The 16001-nt window shown below is 48.4% G+C and overlaps 1 long non-coding RNA gene and 1 other non-coding gene across 4 annotated transcripts in view; one reads left to right on the top strand and one right to left on the bottom strand.

Annotated features, from left to right (window-relative positions):
• Window positions 1–4122, bottom strand: part of LOC110259929 (uncharacterized) — a 54979-nt gene extending 50857 nt beyond the window's left edge. For all 3 annotated transcript variants that reach the window (XR_014840791.1, XR_014840790.1, XR_014840792.1), the window contains exons 1-2: window positions 3769–4122; window positions 3388–3484 (exon numbers count right to left, since the gene is read on the bottom strand). This is a non-coding gene — a long non-coding RNA (uncharacterized LOC110259929). The remainder of the gene's footprint in view (window positions 1–3387; window positions 3485–3768) is intronic.
• Window positions 4123–4264: 142 nt separating this feature from the next.
• On the top strand, window positions 4265–4336 carry TRNAT-CGU (transfer RNA threonine (anticodon CGU)). Its single transcript has one exon. It is a non-coding gene; the product is annotated as a tRNA-Thr (tRNA).
• The last annotated feature ends 11665 nt before the right edge of the window (window positions 4337–16001 follow it).

Raw genomic sequence — 16001 nt, 5'->3', positions numbered from 1 at the left:
ATGGAAAAGAATCTGAAAAAGCATATATGCATAGAGAGATAGATATAACTGAATCACTTTGCTGTTCACCTGAAACTAACACAACATTGTAAATCAACTATACTTCAATACAAATGTTTGTATACATAAATAAAAAGATAGGATTTGAAAGATGGGACTGAACTGGAACTCACATGTGGCAGTTCCAGTGAGTGTGCAGTGGTGCCACATCACCTGGCCCCCCAGCCTCCTTACCCTGTGTCCTGCACCCTTTCAGTTCACAGGTTCCTATCACCTGCCTGGTCCCACCAAACATTCGAGGTGCTCAGCTGCTCTAAAATGCTGAATTTATCAGATAAAGCAATGAAAGGGGGCTGCGGGCTCTGGAGTCCTGAGTGCCCTCGCAGGGGAGCTGTGGGTAGCTAAGTGAGCTTTCTCCAGGCAAAGCTTTGATTTAGGTTATCAGAGAAAAAAGCCTGTGGTCAGCACCTCAGGTGACCTCCACAGCCAAGCCTGAGGAGGGGTTTGCCTCTTCTGCAAGAAAACGAGTTTCTCCAAGCACCGGCCAAGCCAGGGCAGGTGAGAGCACCAGGGCTGGGGAGAAGGGAGCGGCCAGCAGGTGGGGGGCAGCCAGGCCAGAGGAGCCCTCCGAGTGCGGCCACACCTGGAAGGCAGAGAGTTTCTCAAAGATGCCCTCATTTTTTTCAAGCAAACTCTCAACTGGGTTTTGTTGTTGTTGTTGTTCTGTATTTTCCTTTTCCTGTTGTGGCCTCTGGCGGTCTATGGAGTTCCCCAGGGCAGGGAACCTTAAACCACTGCGCCTGGCGCAGGGATCAAACCTGCGCCCCTGCACTGCACCGTCGATGCTGGGGCTGATCCCTTTGTGCCACAGCAGGAACTCCCTGGTTAATCCACTTTAGACCCCACTGCTTCTGGGTGGGTTTTGGGTGAATCACGAACCATGGGATGTGGAAGATCAAAAGGTTTGGAGGTTTCTAGGCCCTTCAGTAAGTCTTCCTGCAAACCTGATAAAAACTGTGACCTCTCTTTCCCAGAAACACATCCACACTTCACATATATTTTGGGGGAATTCGCAGATTTCTTAGTCTTGAGCGCAAGAGGCCCCAGATGAAGAATTCCTGCTCTGGGGACAGGCATGGAGAAATAAAGGGGGGCAGGAAAATAAAAGACTGAAAACTGTGGGTTTTTTTCTAAAATGGAAAAAAGTGACAAAGTTTCAATATGTAAGAAATGCAGACACTTACGAATTTTTCAGATCTAGGCAATTCAATTACATAAAGGAACCAAAAAGATCAAAATTACTCCATCAAAGTCCCCGTAGTGGCTCATCGGCTTAAGAGCCAGATAACAGTGTCCGTGAGGATGCAGGTTGGGTAGGTGGCAGATACGGCTTGGATCTGGCATGGTTGTGGTGTAGGCTGACAGCTGCAACTCAGATTCGATCCCTGGCCCGGGGAACGTCCATGAGTCACAGGTGCGGCCCTAAAAAGAAAAAGAGAAAAAAAGATTCCATCCTGTCACCAGATCAATTTTGACACTTTGTCACTTAAAACATCACCTGCCCAGGCTCCTCAAAGGAAGGCCCCCACCTGCCCCAGGGACCCTGTAAGAGCACAGCAAACACTGGCTGGGTTTAAGTCCCTTCCCTAAGGGTGAACAGTGGACAACACCTCATCACTGAGAAACTGAAAGTTTCTGCTTCACGGGGGAAGCGTTTATTAGAAGTTCAGCACCAAGACTGCTGGCACGGGCACCGGCCAAGGAGGACCTGGAGGTCACCCTGGAAGGAATCCACATGTTAGTTTCCTCTCCGGTACTTCCGGAAGACCTACCGATGCAGACACCACTTCAAGAGGCTGGGGCCAGGAGAGACCGATTCTCCAGGCAGGTGTTCAGCATCTGTGGCCCTGAGAGGCCACAGACCTTGAAGCAGGGTCAGAGGGCCCAGCACCTGTGTTCTCTACTTTAAGGCAAGTGGGAGGGCCAGCCTCCCTCAGAACACTCCAAACACCCCCTCCTTGCCTCGGGCATCCCACCTACCCATCAAGGTACAGATACACCTCTGCCATTCAGTCCCCTCCCTCCCCTCAGAAGACAATGCTGAAAAAAGCACCTGTTACAATCTGATTTCCATTCCACCTGTTAGTTCCGGGCTCAGCGCCCATGGGATGGTCTCTCATTTGCTAATTTATTTTTGCTTCTTATAAGCCCCATCACTTCTGCTCAATAATGGCAACAACTCAGTGAACCCCTGCCCCCCCAGAGGAGGACAGTGGAACCAATTTTATCCTCACCTATATGTGAGCAATGCTCAGGAATACGTATTTTAAATCTGAAAAAAGTTCTTTTCTTCTGCTGCTTTTTAGGGCCGCGCTCACGGCATATGGAGATTCCCAGGCTAGGGGTCAAATTGGAGCTGCAGCTGCAGGCCTACACCACAGTCATAGCAAAGCTGGATCCCCGTCTCCTCCATGACTTACACCACAGCTCATGGTATCACCGGATGCACAACCCACTGAGCAAAGCCAGGGACTGAACCCTCATCCTCATGGATGCTACTGAGATTCGTTTCTGCTGCGCCATGACGGGCACTCCCAGGTTTGGGGGATTTTTTTTGTTTGTTTCGTTTTTTTAATTAAGGAGCTGCAGTGAGGTTTGCATGTAGATCTCAAGCACTCTGGCACATTATCTGAGGGTAAATGTCAGCGCCTTTTCCAGTCCCTTGCCCCAAATTTGACATTTAAAACGACACGGCGTTGGGGTTCACGTCGTGGTTCAGTGGTTAACAAACCCTACTAGTAACCATGAGGTTGTGGGTTTGATCCCTGGCCTCGCCCAGTCAGCGGGTTAAGGCTCTGGTGTTGCGGTGACCTGTGGTGTAGGCTGCGTCTGCAGCTCGGATTCAGCGTTGCTATGGTTGTGGCGTACCAGCTACAGCCTTGATTGGACCCCTAACTTGGGAGCCTACATATGCTGCAAGTACGGCCCTGAAAAGACAAGACAAATAAATAAAACAACTTGGTGAACCCAGTTTCATGTTATTTATAAGTTTCCTATTTGCTATTTGCCTATACATCTGAATGGTGGGCTGTGGACATTCTTAATTTGTCTTACATCCTACAAGCATCACTGGTACCAGGCAGCAAAGGCACAAAAAGCTGGACAACCCAAGCCTTACTCCCAGAAATTGATTAAATCAATTGTGATACAGCCGCTGGCTGGGAAACCTTGTAGCTTTTAAAGAGAATAAGGTAACCTCCGCATGCATAATGATATCATAGTATATATAATTTATGACGCCAAATTGCAATACATCACATTAACGTATGAGAAAATATCACATCAATGTATAAGAGAAACAATTTTTAAAATAATATATGCTGTTACCTGTTGTGATGATATCGTATTATGTACTACAAGCCATTGTATTCGTTAACACATCCATACATTAATTTCTGGAACATCAAAGTGCACGGAAGTTCATCTGAATAAAAATAAAGGGGCATGTTTCAATATATAAATGTGAACATGAGTATCAACCGTCTAGGGCATCGGGGGCTCTGACTTTCCTGAGCATCAGCATCACCTGCCGAGCTTCGTAAAGCCCAGGCTGCCCGGCTCCACCAGCAGGTCTAATTTGGCAGGTGTGGGGAGAGCCAGGGAAATTGCCTTTCTAACCAGCTCCCAGGTGATGATGCTGGTCCCGGGGCTCGACGGTGGCAATCTAGGGGAAGAGGTGATTTGGGCTTCTTATTCCAGAAAACTTACACTTTCATTCAACAATTCTTGTTGAGCGTCTGCTCCGTGCAGGGCAGCCGTGGATGGTCCGGGAGTCGGGCTAGTAAGGGAGCTGCCACCTTTCCTCCGCCCTAGTGGGGAAACTGAGGCTCCAAGACCGGTCTTCCGAGGTCGTGGAGTCGCTCCGACCCAGCCGGGATTCGAAGCCGGGCTCTTAGACGTCAGCTAGCGTCCGCCCGCTCCCGAGCTCCAGACGAGTTCCTCCCGCCGCTCGTGTGGGGACTCCCGGGACGCCGCCCCGGCCGCATTCGAACACAGAGAGGCCAAAGGACCTTCCCGCCAGCCAAGCTGCCTGGAGCCCGCGGGGAGTGCCGGCGCGCGCACGCTGGAGCCCCGCCCCGCGGGCCACGGTGAAGGGGCGGGGCCGGGCGGGCGCGCTTGCGCCCGCGCCCGCGCTCGTGCCCGCCGGGCGGGCTCACGGGAGCGACGCCAGGATAGAGGCTTACGGAGGCGCCATTGCAACGCAGGCGCGGTGGCCAAGTGGTAAGGCGTCGGTCTCGTAAACCGAAGATCACGGGTTCGAACCCCGTCCGTGCCTCACATCTTTCTTCCGAGTTCGTGGAACCCTTTTTAGGGGTAGGACCTCTTTTTGCGGACGACCTCGGTTACGGTCTACAGGTCCTGGATCTCACATTCAGATCCTTGCGTTTAGGTGCCCACCCGGCCAACTGTTTTCTCTCATTTTGGATTCAGACACTCCCCATCCAGCAGAAAGTGAAAGACCGCGTGGTCCGAGCTCGGTGATTCTGAGCCTGACGCAAAGTTGGCCCCGCGGGCATTTGGCTCCCTACAGACAGCGTCCCCTGCTGTCCTCGGACCCCTGTTCTGTGCGGGATAGTGAAGGGCTCCGGACGGATGGGGGTCGCAAAGTCCAAAGCCCCAGGAGTCACTTCGAAACCGTGGCCCGATCGACGATTTTAGCGCAAAAACAAAACAAAACAAACCCTACAGCTGATGGAACTTGGCTCAAGAGCCACTAAGCATTCTTCTAAATATTAAAGTCCAATGCGTCCACTCTAATGAGAGAACTACCGTTGCCTGATACTGAGCCCACACCCAGAGTCAGCTGGTGTCTGGCTTGCTATTTTTAAAAGGAAATCCATTGTAGGCACTGCATTAGAGGGAGGAAATCCTGCCCAGACTTGGAGCTGCTCCGACGAGAAAATCCAAATCTCTCCCTCTCTTTCTTTCGGCCCTCCTCCCTCCCCTCACTCAAGACACCTGTTTTCTTTGCATCAGCAGAGGATGCACCACGGGGCTGCTCGAATGCACTTAAAGATGTTATAATTACCTCAACCTCCAGAAGCTGGCATATTGTATAATCTGAAAACCAACTTGGCCTAAATTGGGGAAACCTGTATCAGCGCGAGATTCTTCGCGGAAGAAAGCATTAATGGAGCTCCCGGTGTGTGCCTGGTGGAGCTGGATTCTAGGGGTATCCCTGTGAACAAGGGTGGGCTCTCTCAGTTGGGGGAGGTGGGAGATGGATGTGAAGAGGGCCGGAGAGCCTGGGGGAGCTGCCAGGAGTGAGTTCTCACACTTGTGAGCGTTCATCCGCACCCCCGACTGGGACGGGGTCGGGGGCGGTTAGTTAAAATGCTGCCGCTGGGCCCCACCTCAAAGCCTCCTACATTCTGCAAGTCTGCAGGAGGGCCTGACCTTTGCGTTTCTAATAAGCTCCCAGGTGATGCTGAGGCTGCTCGTTTCCGGACCACACATTGAGAACCATTCGGCTAAAGGGGGGCTTATTGCAAGGCCACGTTCTAAACCCCGGAGCACGTGCGTATGTACGCATACAAACATGCGAGTTAACACACAGAAAAGCAGTGGACACCAGTGCTCCTCACACTCCAACCTGGGAATCGCCTTAAAATGCGGGTCTGACTCCGTGTGGGTCTGTGGGTGGAGCTTGCGTCCTGGCGATGCTGATGTGACCAGCCCCAGACCTCACTGAGGAGCAAGGCAAAGAAGCATCCACAGCAAAGAAGGCAGGATCCCGGCCAACATGCCAGTTCTTTTCTCTCTGGAGGGCAGTAGGATGGGGGAGCTGTTGAAAGGATTCCTTTACTTCTTACCTCATGAACATTCCCATCGTTTGGACTTTCTACCAGATGATTGTACCACAGATGTAACCCCCCCTCCACCCCATCACCTCCAAAACCCACAAAGGCAAAGGTAACTTACTAGAACTCTGGCAAATTAGAACGATCCAGAATTAAGTCACATAAATCTTTGAGTGTTTTCTGTTCTCTGCTCTCCACTGGGATGTCTGAAACCAAGCAGGGCCCTGTGGGGCTCCTGGGCACAAAAGCTTTCTGTGTCCCCCATTTCCTGATTTTAGGACATGGGCCTCATTCAGCCTCTGTGATCTTCCCTGAGTTCCAAGGGGCAGGTGCAGACAGTTGCCTGATGAGGGAGCGGAGGGGATGCAGAGACAAGGGAGGAACCGTCCAGAAACAACAGTACAGCCTCGGGGCAGGATCCTGGTTCCCTCTCAAGGGACGCACATAATAATACAGGCATCTTACACACCTAAGAGCAAAGTTAGATTCCTTATGCTTCTTTTAGAAATGAATACTTTAAAATTAAAATTGAACACCTCAGAGTCTTTCCTTTTCCTTCTCCCTACTGTAATTGCACCCTAAACACAATCACCTATAAACTAAAGATTAAGCATCCTGAACACAATTGCCCGTGGGTTAAAGATTATTAACACATGGGGAGTTCCCAGTGGGTGAGCGGAAATGAATCTGACTAGCATCCATGAGGACGCAGGTTTGATTCCTAGCCTCTCACAGTGGGTTAAGGATCCAGCATTGCTGTGAGCTATGGTGTAGGTCACAGATGCGGCTTGGATCCCGCGTTGCTGTGGCTGTGGTGTAGGCCAGTGGCTACAGCTCCAATTCAACCCCTAGCCTGGGAACCTCCATGTGCTGTGGGTTTGACCCCAAAATAAAAATAAATAAATAAGATTATTCACACATGATGTTTTTTTGAAACGTTCTAGTTGGTTCTACTTTCAGATCAATGTGCCCTTTTTGCAAGCAGTTATTCTAGGCTGTAACCCAGAAGACCACTGCCAGGATCACCCTGAGATCTCCAGACACCAGCCTCCATGACTAAGATTCCCTGAGAGAAAGAAGAATGCATGTCTGCCCCAGCTCTGATTCTTATCTGAAACCCTGTTTTTCTCCTTTGAGACCAGAAGACTCCCTACAATTCTTGCCCAAAGCGGGGCGCAGTGGTTCAGGCATTAGCTCACTGTGGCCTCCTTTGCCTGGCAAAGCGATAAAAGCGATTTTTTTCTCCTTCACCCAACACTGTTTCTGCATTGCTTTCTCTTTGGCACAGGTGGGAAGAGCCGAGTTTTAGCAACAGGTCCATCATGTCTAAATATCACAAAAAAACACTTCTGTTTCTCCTCATTAAAAACATCCCAAAATAGGAGTTCCCTTTTTGGCTCAGTGGGTTAAGAACCCAACTGGTATCCATGAGGATGCAGGTTCAATCTCTGGCCTCCCTCAGTGGGTTAAGGATCCAGCATGGCCACAAGCTGTAGCCTAGGTCACAGACACGGCTCAGATCTGGAGTTACTGTGGCTCTGGTGGGGGCCAGCAGCTTCAGCTCCAATTTGACCCGTAGCCCAGGAACTTCCATATGCCTCAGGTGTGGCCATAAAAAGAAAAAATATATGTATCCTAAAATAGTCCTCCCCATTAAAAACAAAAACCAAAAAATCCACACTGCCCCCCCAGGGGGTCCAGTGTCTGTGGAACTGGTTAGTTAGTCATCCACACAAATTTTCCTGTCCTTTCCTCTAAAAAATGAAACAGTACTCCTGTGTGACACCTTCCTAGAAAGGAGCTCATTTTCATCCACCCCCACCACTGCCCCCCCCATACAGGGCACTCCCCTCTCTGCCCCAGGTGAAGACCAGACTTTAGAAAATTTACATAATCTACTGGAGGTTTCATTTACATACAAAATAATTGCAGAAAATAAGGGTATATATTCAGGTATGGAGAGGAACTTGCTGTTTCATTTGGTTTTTTTGGTTTTAAACCTGGAAGATTATACTCCAATCTCAAAACCATCACTGCTGGTTGCAATCTGGGGATGCCAGGGAGCTGTAGAACCAAGGTGGGGCAGGCTGCAGGATCAGAAACTAGTAAGCAAAATCCTGGATTCAGGTCCTGTTTCCACGCAAATGGGTAAAGTTGATTGTGCGTCTGCATAAGCAAGATGTTTTGTGTTGATTTAAACCACTTGTGTTCATGAATTTATGAAGCTGCGTTTGGATCTCTGTGCCTTTCGTATGAATGTCAGGTCTGAAAGTCACCTTGAAGTTAGAGGTCTTTGTTCTGTGAAGAATCACACTGCTCTCCCTTAGAAATGTAACGGGAAAAGAAGGCCTGGGAGTTCCCACTGTGGTTCAGCAGGTTAAGAACCTGACTGGTATCCTTGAGGAGGCAGGCTTGATCCCTGGCTTTGCTCAGTGGGTGAAGGATTTGGCATTGCTGCCAGCTGTGGCATTGGTCCAGATGGATCCCACATTGCTGGCATAGGCTGGCTGCTGCAGCTCTGATTCAACCCCTAGCCTGGGAACTCCCACATGCCACAGGTGTGGCCCTAAAAAAAGAGAAAACAAACAAACAAAAAGGCCCATGATGCTGGGGGTGGGAGGAAAGAGAGGGACCCTTTGAGACTTCCAAACTTGACCACTGGAGAGAAAGTGGATTTGCATGAAGGAGCTTTCTGGGTTAAGAAGAAATTACTCTTCCAGCCCACCCTCCTGTTGGCCAAAGTTAGAGAGACGAGTAAGGATAACTCATGAACGATATAGTTCGTGACAGAAAAAGGTTTAATAGGACTCGAACCCATGATCCCAGTGTGAACAAGGGCGGGGGTCCTGTCCACAGGGGCTGCACAGGAGCAAATTACAACAATGACACCATGTGGCCGCGGGAAGCAAGAGCACGCTGGAATGATTTCTCTGCCCCTCATCTACTGCAGGAACAGGTGGGAAAACCATGCACCCGACACATTACCTCTCCGCGCCTCGCTGTCTCCCATCCTAAAACTGCAGTGATGCACACGCTCCGGCTGCTCCTCTCAGAGTTCTTCTGAGGACAACGCTGCAAACCTCCGCCAGGCAGGAGAGTTCAGTAAACCGGGAGCCAGCTGCCCCGGGGAGGCACGGCCTGGCCATCGAAAGGAATGATCTGAAAGGGCGCTAATGAGATACGGTTAATAGGGAACAGCTGACATCCTGTTTTTAAGGGTTTCATCTTACAGCTTCGTTGAGTTACAACTGATAGCCAAAAATGGCGCGTGTGTGGGGAGTTCCCATTGCCGGGCAGTAGAAACGAATCCGACTAGTATCCATGAGGACGCAGGTTCGATCCCTGGTCTCACTCAGTGGGTTAAGGATCCGGTGTTGCCCTGAGCTGTGGTGTAGGTCACAGGCGTGATTCAGATCCCACCTTGCTGTGGCTGTGGCCTAGGCTGGCAGCTGCAGCTCTGACTCGACCCTTAGCCTGGGAATTTCCCTATGGGGAGGGTATAGCCCTAAAAAGCAAAAGCAAAACAAACAAAAACAAAAAACAAAAAAAGGCACCTATTTTACATATCAACTGATGTGTTTGGACATGTGCATACACCTGCAATACCACTCCCACATTCAAGGTAGCAGACATAGCCATCGCCTTCAAGTTTCTTATGTCCCTTTGCTTTTTTGTGTGTATGTGATAAGAACACTTCACATGAGATCTGCCTTCTCAACAAATGTGTGTGTACACAGTCCAGTGCTGTTCATATAGGCACCAGGTTGTGTAGCAGACCTCGAGAACTTGTCTTTTTTTTTTTAATTACTTTTTATTGGAGTTTAGTCTATTTACAGTGTTGTGTAAATTCATCTTATATAGCTGGTAACTCTGATACACTGTTTCTGTCTAAATAAATAAGCACAACTACTATATATAAAATAGATGGGTTGTTTAACAAGGACCAACTGTACAGCACAGGAAACCATACTCGATATCTAATGATAACCTATAATGGAAAAAAATCTGAAAAAGTATATACACACACACACACACATATACACACGCAATACTGAATCGTGTTGCTGTATATTTGAAACTAATAGAATATTGTAAATTAACTATACTTCAGGAGTTCCTGTCATGGCTCGGTGGTTAATTAACCCGACTAGTTTCCATGAGGATGAGGGTTTGATCCCAGGCCTTGTTCATTGGGTTAAGCATCCGGCATTACCATGAGCTGTGGTGTAGGTTGCAGATGTAGCTCAGATCCTGAGCAGCTACAGCTCTGATTAGATCCCTAGCCTGGGAACCTCCATATGCCATGGGTGTGGCCCGAAAAAGACAAAAAAAAAAACCCAAAAAAAAAAACCAAAAAAACCCTCCACTTAAATTAAAAATTGTATAACATATAGAAGATGCAACAAATAAATATTCATATTTATCAATACACATAGGGGTGTGTAGATTGCTTTTTTGGAATCTGAAGGATGTTACATGCCAGGTGGAAGTTTCCCCATCATGCTATTGACAGTTAATACCTCCAGGTGGGGCAAGGGGTGGACAGGAGTTGCAGGAATAATTACTAATTTCTTCCTAATATCATGGCAGGCATTGGAAAGAAAAACTGTCTTACTTTGGATGCACGATTTTTGCAGCAAAAAAAAATTATGCTAACAGAAAAAAAAGAGAACATGTGACGAGTAAAGAGCCGGCGGCACCGGGGAGCACAGGCATCAACCCAGAGCTGGCGCTGCATCCGCAAGACGCTGAGCGTGTCCTGCAGGGAGCCTCGCTCTTGTCCTCCACTCTGACCCGATCCAAGGGGAGCCTCCCTCCCCTTGGCCCGCCTCCCATCTGGGCTGACATCATGTGCTTCAAAAACCGACACTAAAGAATAAAAAATGGGACGCTTAATAAGGGAGCGAGTGGTTTGTTGCTGAGCAGGCGCTGAGAACCACATTTCAAAACCAGAAGCGTATTTCAGGCGTGAGTAGCACTTAAAAGAAAATATTGTGGCAGGCCCCTGGAAGCAACAGACGTTGTTTATGTCACATCGACTGGAGTTTTGCTTAGCAAATCACCAGGCTGGCGCACGACAAACGTTTTCCGGGACCGTGTGCATTTCTGCCCCTGCCCTGTCCTCCCAACTCAGGTGAGCTGAGCTGATTTTTACTTATGGGGGTGTCCAAAAGGACCCTGGACCCTCAGGTCCCCACCAGATGAAAAAAATCTGTAACAGTTTTCACAAGAGGCCCAGAGAAGAAGGCCCACATGTTCCTTTGAGAAGTGTTGGCGAACAGACCCCAGGTACCACCATCCTTGGCTTCTAATATTCGTGCCCTTCGGTCATCCCTTCCTCTTCAGTGTGAGTGGGACTGTGGCCTGCTTCCAACCCACAGAGCACCGCAGAGGTGACACAGTGTCACGTCTTGTTGTCACATAAGATGGCAACGCCCATCTTGCCAGAAGACTCTCTTGTTGATGTGTTAAAACAAGCGGCCACGTGAGGGCCGGCACGGAGGGCATGTGGCAAGGAACAGAGGCCATCATCCAGCCCAAACAGGGATGAAACAGAGGCACGAAACTGAATTCTGTCTACAGCTACAGGAACATGAAGTCAAGTCTTTCCCTAGCTGCTGTGGACTGAATATTTGTGTGCCCCCCACCCCCCCACCAAAATTCATCCACTGAAGCCCTCATCCCCAGTGTGATGGTATGTGGAGGGGAGGCCTTTGGGAGGTGATCAGGGGAGATTAGGTCATGAGGGTGGGACCCTGATGGCAGAATTAGTGCCTTCTCAGAGGCTCTCTCTGGGCTGTGTGAGGACGGAGCGAGAAGGCAGCTGTCTGTAAGCTGGTTAGAGAGCCCTCACCAGACCCTGAATCTGCCAGCACCTTGATCTTGGACTTCCAGACTCCAGAATTGTGAGAAATAAATATTGCTGTTGAAGCCACCCAGTCTGTAGTATATTTTTATGGCAGCCTCAGGTGACAAGTACACTGGCCAGGTGTTGAGGATCCAGCCCCAGCCAACATCCTGACCTCAGCCCCAGGTACACCTTGACCTGGCTAAGCTGTGCCTGGATTCTGACCCCCAAACTGAGAGATGACACATGTGTTATTGTCAGCTGCTACGTTTGTGGTGATATTATTATGCAGGAAGACTCTGATAGGAAACACCAAAATTTATAGGGAACACCAAAATCTGATCAGCCAGTCATCTGCCCAGGAGCCCAGGGAGAAACCTGGCTTTCATCCTTGGGTTCATTTTCTATTACTCTTGTACCAAGTTGCCAGAGCCTTGGCGCCTTAAAACAGCACGGTTTCTGTAGGTCAGAAGCCCGGGTTGGTTTGGAGGGTTACTCGGCTCAGAGTTTCACGAGTCTAAAATCAAGGTGATGGAGTTCCTGTTGTGGCACAGTGGGTTGAGAGTCTAACTGCATCCACTCAGGTCGCTGCAGAGGTGTGTGTTCAACCTCTGGCCTGGCGCATTGGGTGGGTTAAAGGATCCAGTGTTGTCACAGCTGTGGTTCAGGTGAAAGCTGCAGCTCAGATATAGTCCCTGGCCTGGGAACTTCCATATGCTGCAGGTGCAGCCATAAAATTTTTAAAAATAAATTTAAAACATAAATTGATCAATTAAATTAAATTAAGCTGTTGACAGGATGGGCTATTATCAGGAGGCTCTAGAAGAATCTGCTTCCACGTTTATTCATTTTATTGGCCAAATTCAGTTTCTTGTACTCGTAGGACTGAGGTCTCTGTTTCCTTGGCTCCACAGGTCCCTCTGCAGTTGTCCATACATGGAGGCTGAATCCATTTCACATTTCAAATCTCGCTTAATTCTTTTTTTTTTTTTTTTTTTTTTGGTCTTTCTAGGGCCGCACCCACAGCATACAGAAGTTCCCAGGCTAGGGGTCAAATCAGAGCCACAGCTGCCAACCTACATCACAGCCACAGCATCACGGGATCTGAGTCGCATCTGTGACCTATACCACAGTTCATGGCAATGCTGGATCCTTAACCCACTGAGCGAGGCCAGGGATCGTACCTGCATCCTCACAGATACTAGTCAGGTTCATTACCACTGAGCCATGATGGGAACTCCTCACATCTCTCTGAATTCCCTTTCTGCTTCTTTCTCCTGTGAGCCAGAGAATGTTCTCTGCTTTTAAGAGCACATGGATTTAGTGGGGCCCACATGGATCACCCAGACTAATCAAAAAACTTAATTACATCTTCAAAATCACTTTGGCCACAAAATGTAACATATTCATGGGTTCCAGAGATTAGGGTGTGGACAATATTTGGGAGACCATTACTCTGCCTACCCCAACCCTTGACTCAGCCCTCCTCCTCACCTGCGCCTCTCATTGGTCACTCTCCAAACCTCTCTCCTAATGGCCACCTCTTCTGTGTAGCTTCAGGTCTCACTATCCCATTTTTCCTTGGAGGTCTGGTGTCTGGACTATTGCAGTAGACACCTAGCTTTTAGTCTCCTTCCTCTTCCATCTCTTTCCATTGTCACTTGACCTCTCTCAAACCCTGGTCCTTCACAAGAAGCCCGCCACTGCCACCAGGATAAATCCCAACTCCTCAGCATGGTATTCTTGGCCCCAAGTGTCCCTCCTACCATGTTCCCTCCTGCTCTTGCCACAGCCTTTGTTCTTCCTTCAATTCAGCTTGATCTTTAGTCCTCTATGCCTGTGCACATGCTGTTTCTCAGCCTGTAATGTCCTTCCTCCACCCCCATCTTCTTGGCAAACTCCTATTCATGCCTCAAAACCCTGCCTAACCAATACTAGCTTAACTACAACTTTGAGTCATTCCTTAGTTTCTCAGCTGGAGCTAATTGTTATTTCGTCTGCGAATCACCAGCACCATAGGGGGTATCTATTTGATAGCACCTATCGCAAGATGTTGCAGTTACGAGCTTACATGCCCATGTATCTCCTAAGAACCCAGAGGTTGAAAGCCTAGATGCCGACGGGAGCCAGACAGATCATGTGAACCTGTGAAGCTGCTTGGGCACAAGACAACAGGGACTAGTGGGGACAGAGGAAACACAGGGGAGAGGACACTGCGAGTAAAAGGCCACTGTGTTGCTGAAAATCCCATGTAAATGAGAGCCCAGAATCCCACTCTGAGCTGTAAACTGTGTAGAATTTCTCAGTCACATCCACTCAGCTGCTGAAGCAGAGTGGCTCAGAACAGCTAAGTGTCCGTGAAGGGGAGTAAAAGATAAACAGTGGGAGGTTCACAGCGTGGACTCAAATTCAGCAGTTGAAATGTATAAACTGTAACTCCATCGCTCAACACAGATAAAACTCACAAACAGAGGAGCAGGATGGAGTTCCCATTGTGGCTCAGTGGGTTAAGAACCTGACATAGTGTCCATGAGGATGTGGGTTCAATCCTTGGCCTTGCTCAGTAGATTAAGGATCCAGCGTTGCCACAAGCTTCGGTGTAGGTCACAGATGTGGCTCAGGTCTGGTGTTGCCGTGGCTGTGGTATAGACAGGCAGCTGCAGCTCTGATTCAACCTCTAGCCCGGGAATGGCCATATGCCACAGGTGTGGCCTTAAAAAGATAAAAAAAAATAAAAATAAAAAACGAGGAGCAAAAGAGGGCAAGCATAGGAAGATGATCCACCGTGACACCATTTACACAGAGTTAACATTGTGCAAACAATACCCTATTTGTTGTTTCTAGCTACACGGGTAGTGAAAGCATAAAAGCACGCGTGAGAGTGCGGAAGTCGAGATTCAGGATCCACGATCTCCTCTGACGAGGCCCCAAGCTTGAGTCTTTCACATCCTCCCTTCTTGATTTCCACCGGACTCCGTACCAGCCGCACTCTAGTCCACTAACATTTTTATTTAACCTATAAAGATGGACATTTTTATTTCAAAAGAACAAGTTATCTCACTTCTGCAAATGGAAAAAGAGCATCATCTGCCATAAATAGCTGATGATGATGATTATTATTATTATTTGCTTTTTAGGGCCACTCCCGTGGCACATAGAGGTTCCCAGGCTAGGGACTGAATCGGAGCTACAGCTGTCGGCCTACACCACAGCCACAGCCACCACCACACCAGATCTGACCCGGTCTGCGACCCACACCACAGCTCACAGCAATGCTGCATCCTTAACCCACTGAGCGAGGCCAGGGATTGAACCCGCAACCTCATGGTTCCTAGTCGGATTTGTTTCTGCTGCACCATGACAGGAACTCCAATAGCTGATAATTATTTTTAAATGCATTGAAAACACCTTCCTATGCTGTTGGTGGAATGTAAATTGGTATAGCCACTATGGAGAAGAGTATGGAGGTTCCTCAAAATGGAGTTGCCATATGATCCAGCAGTGCCACACCTGGGCATATATCCGGAGAAACCTACAATTGGAAAGATATGTACACCCCATCGTTCACTGCAGCACTATGCACAATAGCCAAGACACAGAGGCAACCTAAATGTCCATCAGCAGATGACTGGATAAAGATGATGTGGTATGTGTATTTCACATAGTGAAATACTACTCAGCCATCAAAGGAATGAAATAATGCCATTTGCAATAGGCATGGACCTAGAGATTACCATACTAAGTCAGAGAAAGACAAATATCATATGACCTCACTTATATGTGGAATCTTAAAAAAATTATACAAATGGACCTATTTATAAAACAGAAACAGACTCACAACTTAGAAAACAAAGCTATGGTTAACAACGGAGAAAGGTGTCAAGGGAGGGATAAATTTAGAGGTTTGGATTAACACCGCTATACATAAAACAGATAATCAACAGGGACCTACTGTGTAGCACAGCAAACTCTACTCTATATTCTGTAATAATCCATATGGGAAAAGAATCTTTAAAAAAATGTACGCCTGAAACACATGATATTGTAAATCAACAACTGTACTCCAACATAAAAATTAAATTGAAATAGGGGAGTTCCCGGCATGGCGTGGCGAAAAGGAATCTGACTAGGAACCATGAGGTTTCGGGTTTGATCCCTGGCCTTGCTCAGTGGATTGAGGATCCAGCGTTGCCATGAGCTGTGGTGTAGTTTTCAGACTCGGCTCGGATCTGGCGTTGCTGTGACTGTGGCGTAGGCCAGCAGCTGCAGCGCCAATTAGACCTCTAGTCTGG

This window comes from Sus scrofa, chromosome 3 (genome assembly GCF_054392235.1).
Source record: "Sus scrofa isolate SSC_HxYL_T2T_F1_AM1 chromosome 3, Sscrofa_HxYL_maternal_Yorkshire_Landrace_v2.0, whole genome shotgun sequence".
NCBI lineage: Eukaryota > Metazoa > Chordata > Mammalia > Artiodactyla > Suidae > Sus > Sus scrofa.
This window is presented reverse-complemented; position numbering and strand designations above follow the sequence as displayed.